This window comes from Triticum dicoccoides, chromosome 2A, assembly GCF_002162155.2.
Source record: "Triticum dicoccoides isolate Atlit2015 ecotype Zavitan chromosome 2A, WEW_v2.0, whole genome shotgun sequence".
Taxonomy (NCBI): Eukaryota; Viridiplantae; Streptophyta; class Magnoliopsida; order Poales; family Poaceae; genus Triticum; species Triticum dicoccoides.
The window spans coordinates 635,225,518-635,232,683 of NC_041382.1; positions in this window are offsets into that span (position 1 = coordinate 635,225,518).

A 7,166-nucleotide genomic window follows, 5' to 3' on the forward strand; every position below is an offset into this window, starting at 1 on the left:
TGGGTTGAGAAGAGCAACATCACCAAGCTTCCGGAACGAAAGAAATAGAAGATAGATAATTGAAATAGGAGAATGGAGAAGAAAATGGCAACTTCTACCACAAAAGAGCTTGAAAAGGCATCTTTAGGAGAAGGGTCGAGCGGAGTTGTTGGAAAACCAACAATGAAAGGAAAAGCTTGATATGGACTTATAGAAGACATCTCAAAATTATGAGGTGACAACTCGCCACTAACGGGAACAAGATTGGATAAGAACAAAGAGAGGAGAAACTATTTCACCGGGAGGATAAAGAAGAACTTGGATCATTTATAAGCACCATAATTAAGAACAATCCTTAGGGAAGGCTTTAGGTGAAATATAACCTGTCGTGGAATTGTCACGGCAGATGTCCTTAGTGTCAGGACTTAGTCGCGAGGCCAACGCATCTATGTGGTAGCTTGAGAGGGGTTGGGTGGGACGAGAGACGCAGGGCGGATCAACATGCAAGACAGGGATTTAGACAACTTCGGGCCCCGGGAAACATCATCCGGTAACAACCCTACATGCTGTTTGAGGCTAGGTCTCATTATCATCATGAGGGAGTTGCCGTAAACCGGCTCTCCTCCTTGTGTCTAGCCCTAAGATTGTTGATTGTTGTCTCATAGCTTATCCCTCTTGGGGTGCCCTGCCCCTCCTTATATATCTTGAAGGGGCGGTTTACATGACTAGTCCTATTAGGATTAGGTTTATTCTATTACAAGTGGAGTCCTAGTCTTGCTTCCTTTGTAAGGGAATATTCTTTGTGCTTTCCTCATAAACCGGCCCACCATTAAATGTGAACCGGCCTTCTGGGCCATGGGCCTTGTAATCCATCTGACCCGCCCGCCGGTTTACTAATGAACCGCCAAGACCGGACGGGTAGCCCGTGAATCGCCAAGCTCCGGGCGGGTTAGGAGTGAGTCATCCAGTCCGGCCGGTTTATACTTCCGGCCGGTTTACACCACGTGGTATATCCCCGACATTAGCCCCCAGTTTAATTTGGATTTATCCATGTTAAACTGATCTGCAACATAAACTCAAGAGCAAATTTGATAGGTTATGCTCCGGGTTAAGAATTTTTGTAAACCGGTACCTGATCATCCTTAAGTCCTTGTTATTTCCTCCTTCTGGGAAATCCGGGTCAACAGACCAGCTTCATAATCAATTTGCCGACATTGGCTTGTCACCGAGAAATATTGTGAAGAATAACTCCTTTGATTCAGCCCCCAGTTTAATTTGGATTTATCCATGTTATACTGATCTACAACATAAAGTCAAGAGCAAATTTGATAGGTTATGCTTCGGGTTAAGAATTTTTGTAAACCGGTACCTGATCATCCTTAAGTCCTTGTTATTTTCTCCTTCTGGGAAATCTGGGTCAACAGACCAGCTTCATAATCAATTTGCCGACATTGGCTTGTCACCGAGAAATATTATGAAGAATAACTCCTTTGATTCAGCCCCCAGTTTAATTTGGATTTATCCATGTTAAACTGATCTACAACATAAACTCAAGAGCAAATTTGATAGGTTATGCTCCGGGTTAAGAATTTTTGTAGACCGGTACCTGATCATCCTTAAGTCCTTGTTATTTCCTCCTTCTGGGAAATCCGGGTCAACAGACCAGCTTCATAATCAATTTGCCGACATTGGCTTGTCACCGAGAAATATTGTGAAGAATAACTCCTTTGATTCAGCTCCGCCGGTTTAAAAAATATGGGTCTGAAAATACTTATCTGATATTCAGCCGTTTTGAAGATGTAAAACTTGCCGGTTTAATATTACCAAAATGGCCGGTTTATAAATATTGACGGCGCCGGATCATAATTGTTGTCGACACCGGGTCATGTAATTGATCTTCCTGATTTGCTCAAAACTAATAAAAAAGAAGATGTTCGTCCTTTATATGCATAATACCTATAGCCCCCAAGTCTTAAGAGGAGAACATAGTGATAACTTAAGACTTGCTCCAATAAGTGTTTCAACCTTGAAGAAATCCGGTTTGTTCATCTCAATCATATAAACTGAATACTCCATATATGTAGCTCCCAAGTGCCGGGTTGTCATGCTTGCAGCTACCTGGGACTTGTAATTGCTTAAAAACTTCAATCAGTGTAGCCCCCAAGGGCCGGGTCATTATGCAATAATTAGCAGGGACTTTATAAATATAATCATGTAGACTTGAGCAGTGATGCGTAGCCCCCAAGGGCCGGCTTAGTAAAATAATACTAAACCAGGACTTGATATATACTTCAATGAAAATAACACCTTATAATGTAGCTTCCATCGTAGGGCTTCAACCCACGTCCACAAGGTTAAGAGTTTTGTGCTTTACCAACTGAGCAATGAATCCTTCAATATTATGGACGAAAATTTGTGTACCTTTAATTGTTGACAGGAGCAATTGGTAGCCCCCAAGGGCCGGCTCATTATAATATGATGAGTCGGGTCTTCAATGAGACTAGTAAAAATGACTTTGCATTAGCCCCCAAGTGTCATGGTGCATGCTTGCAGTGACATGAGACTTGCATGTCATCTCAATTTGAATAATGTAGCCCCCAAGTGCCGGGTCGTGAGCCTGCAGCGACTCGGGACTATTCCTTCCATTGTAGAATAAATCATATCCTTTGATAAAATAATAACTGTTGCGCTAAAGCGACTTTTGAAAACTCAATAATACCGGTTATTAATAACCATAAAAATCCAGCCATGTTGGCTATTCAAGATAATATAATCCGGTATGAAAACCTTATTCATTCAATATCATAATGAAAATCCAGCCAAGTTTGGCTATTTGAATAATATAACCCAATGATTTATAAGCGCATAATTCCGATGGCGCAATCCAAATATATATATGCTGGCGACTTATAGTCCAAAAACCAGGCCGGTTTAACAAACCTGTTTCTGCATACAACAAGTTTAAAGTGTCCTGGCGGTTTACCGCCGGACGGGTCATAATACCCAACATATAACCTGGGTTTATAACCAAGGCTGCATTTAGAATAATCAAATATGAAATATATCATACCTGTGACATTGAATCACATCGTTGGTTTTACCAACTTTTTGTAGTAAGGGTGATAACCCAAATCTTGAGTACTGATAACTCCTTCCATATTGTGCCGGTTTATGATAAAACCGTGCCGGGTTGTGATAAACACCGGTTTACTCCATAAGAGGATGTTAAACCGGGCAAATAGTCTCCGAATTGACGTGAACTGTGTTCCGTCAATTGATTGGTTAAAAAACTTTGTCGGTTTAAAGAACACAATAAAAAGCAAAAAAAAAACCTTCAAAGAAAAGTATGAAGCAAAAGCAACGACAAAAACGTTTGCCAAAAAACATGTATTTAAGCTGATCAAATGGCGTAACCATGGCCAAACACGACCAAGCTCCCGTTAGGTGTAACTATGGTTCTAGTTAGCCAGGTCCCCAAGTGATTCTTGTGGCATTTATGCCGACCAAATGGCGTGGTCATGTTTCGGGTTCGACCAAGCCCCAAGTGATTCTGTGGCCTTAGGCCGACCAAGAGGCATGACTGGTTTAGACATGACCAAGTCCCCAAGTGATCTGGTGGCTCTCGCCTATTAAGAGGCATGGTATTGGTTCGGACACGACCAATCCTCCAAGTAATATAACATGATGCTTTTAGCAAAGCGAACTTAAGGGGTAAACCGGAGGCCGCTTTAGATCAACTCCGTGTAACCTCACATGATGTAAAAGACCAGAGACCCCCGCTTTATGAAGAAGAAGCCCCCATGTGATCAATAATATGTCAGGCCAGTAAGGCGGTATATCCATGTTTGAACCGCGCATCGTGGCAGCAGGTCCTCTTCGGCAATTTTTAACTTTTTGCAAGAGATAAATTCTTCTTTGAACCGGGATATTGAATCGGATATTGAGATCTTCAAAGCTTTGTGGGAGACATCTTTCCCTTGAACCGGATTTTAAACCGGAATCTTCATTTTCAGCCAGAAAAAAAAAATTTGACGGCCTTTAAACTCGAACTTGCGAGAAGTTAATTCCTTTTTGAACCGGACATTGTTAAACCGGATTTGAGTGTTTCACAGCTTTGTGGGAGAACAGATTTCCCTTGAACCGGACTGTAAACCGGATATCTGAGAGCTTCAGTCAGACTGACTTCCCTTGAACCGGATTTTAAACCGGAATCCTTTCTGATGACCCGGATCTTCTTCATTGAGCCGGGATTTTATAACTGTCATATACTTTCTAAACCGGTATCCTTCCCTCCATCGTCCCGGGGTTCTTAAATTTGCTGAAACTGGCAATATTTGCTGAGTCATGTCATCGTAGCCCCCGAGTCTCAAAGGTGACTCGAGGAGTTGGCTTGAGACTCTCCATATTTGACCGTGATATAAACCGGCATAACTTGTATATCATTGGCGTTGATAGCACGATGTGAATCCATAGACGGTTGAGGTGACTGCGGTGGGTTGTAAATGATCCCATATGAGCCGTGTCAGCAACTCGGCCAATGATTCCTTCCAACTGGCGATTTGCAGTTAATCAAAATTGTAGTGGCGGCGACTTGTGCGCCCAATCACCAGCTCATGCAGACAGGTGCGGCCCAGTATGTTGATGTAGACCAGGCCGAGAGAGACGGACGACAAAGACGGCCGCAGCTTCAGAGACGGCACAGCCAGATGAGTCGGCCGCAACATAGTAAGTCGGCACGGACGGGAGAGTCGGCCGCGGGAGTTGTAAACCGGCGCGGACGGAGAGCCGCCTACGGGTATTGTGAACCGGCGCGGACGGGGAGTCACCTGCGGGCATTGTAAGCCGGCGTAGATGGAGAACCGGCCGCGTGTTGATGTAAACCGGACCACAGGCGGTTTGCGCACGTCCATTGAGTAGTGCGGAATGGTTAAAAGCCAGTATATAATGACGCCAGTGCGCGCTCCATATGCATGGTGTCACACCGATGTTGTGGCGAATAATTGTCCTGCATATAAAAATATGCAAAACCAACGTAATTGTTCTTTTTTACAAAAACAATATATGTCAAAAATAGATTTAGATAGATGTCGCCTGATATGTTAGGCCGGAAATAATCCGCCATGAAGTTGATGATCACTTGGTGAAGCTGAAATCACTCATGGGTGAGTCGGCCATGCGAGCAGACAGTTGAATTGGCCGCGGCGTTGAAAACCGGTGCGGACGAGCAAGTTGTCCTCCGCGTTGTAAGTCGGCGCGGTCGTAAAAGACGGCCGTGGTGATTTAAACCGGCGGTTGCGAGAGATGGCCACAGTGTTGTAAGCCGGTGTGCTCCGTATCCGCGGTGTAATGCCTCATCTGTAATGAACAATTTATCCTGCGAAACAATGCCACATACCATAGTAACCATTCACACAAAAATTTATCTGTGTTATTAAAATAGACTGGACGGATATCACCTGATAGCTTTGGGTGGACATAGCAGCTGAAAGAATCTGAACTTGTAGCTCGACGTGATGAGTGACAGCGACTTGGGAAATCAATATGCTGTTTGTTTTTGTGTGGAAATCACCACGTACTAGAAGTAGTACTAATTGATCAGGTAGTAGCAGCAACGATGTAGACTAGTGCCTCGGGACTTGAAGCCAGCAAACAATCCACCGCCGAAGCCGTGCTGCGTCAGCAGCCATGCAGAATCCGGGTCGTGGTCAGTCGGTCGAGTCTTCCTCGGAATCGTGGACTCCCCTTCTTCTTCTTCTTTTTAATCCAAGCGCCTACTATAACCATTACCCGTAGGAAGTAGAACTCCGATTTGAACATGGTAATGCTCTTTAAATAATGCAGCCTTGATCCTTTTGCTCATCAAGTACTAGTACGATGGTTAATGGAAACGTCTTTTTAGCTTTTGGATTAGCTTCTGGACTTTGTAACTCTCCCATTGCGGTTCACCCCCGGATTGAGACATATAGTCTATTCAATTATTGCCTGCTAGTCCTCAGTTGATCTCCACATGTAGTTGACCGGTACTCATAGCAGTACTGGTTCTTTATTTTGCTTGATTTATCTTTGTATCCACGTGAACTAGCAGTACCAAACAGCTTTGGAATTTGAACCTGTAATCCAGCCGCAGCAACTTGATGGATCGGACAGTGGAAACCCTTTATCCGTTTCAATGGAAACTGTGACTTGACATCTTGTAGGAATGGATGAAACCAATCTCTCGTCGGTTTGGACAGATTGTCTTGTGTCGGCAGCATACAGAACGCAAACCCTAATTTCTTTTAAACCTTAAATCCCAGATCTTAAACCTGAACCGGTCAACTTGAAGCTGATACAAATCCTTCTGAACCGGCTTTCTTCATCCGGAAAACTGCAAAACTTCTTGATCCCTGGGAGAGATCCCTTCAAGAACTCGACACCACCGTGCGCAGGCCCCACGGTGGGTGCCAACTGTCGTGGAATTGTCACGGCAGATGTCCTTAGTGTCAGGACTTAGTCGCGAGGCCAACGCATCTATGTGGTAGCTTGAGAGGGGTTGAGTGGGACGAGAGACGCAGGGTGGATCAACACGCAAGACGGGGATTTAGACAGCTTCGGGCCCCAGGAAACATCATCCGGTAACAACCCTACATGCTGTTTGAGGCTAGGTCTCATTATCATCACGAGGGAGTTGCCGTAAATCGGCTCTCCTCCTTGTGTCTAGCCCTAAGATTGTTGATTGTTGTCTCGTAGCTTATCCCTCTTGGGGTGCCCTGCCCCTCCTTATATATCTTGAAGGGGCGGTTTACATGACTAGTCCTATTAGGATTAGGTTTATTCTATTACAAGTGGAGTCCTAGTCTTGCTTCCTTTGTAAGGGAATATTCTTTGTGCTTTCCTCATAAACCGGCCCACCATTAAACGTGAACCGGCCTTCTGGGCCATGGGCCTTGTCATCCATCTGACCCGCCCGCCGGGTTACTAATGAACCGCCAAGACCGGACGGGTAGCCCGTGAATCGCCAAGTTCCGGGCGGGTTACCAGTGAGTCATCCAGTCCGGCCGGTTTATACTTCCGGCCGGTTTACGCCACGGGGTATATCCCCGACATAACCCAAGATAGCTCCAATGACGAGATTGATGGATTTAAAATATCCCAATCTTGACAACATGTGAATCATGAAAACATGAACTCAAATTATCAAGAATGAC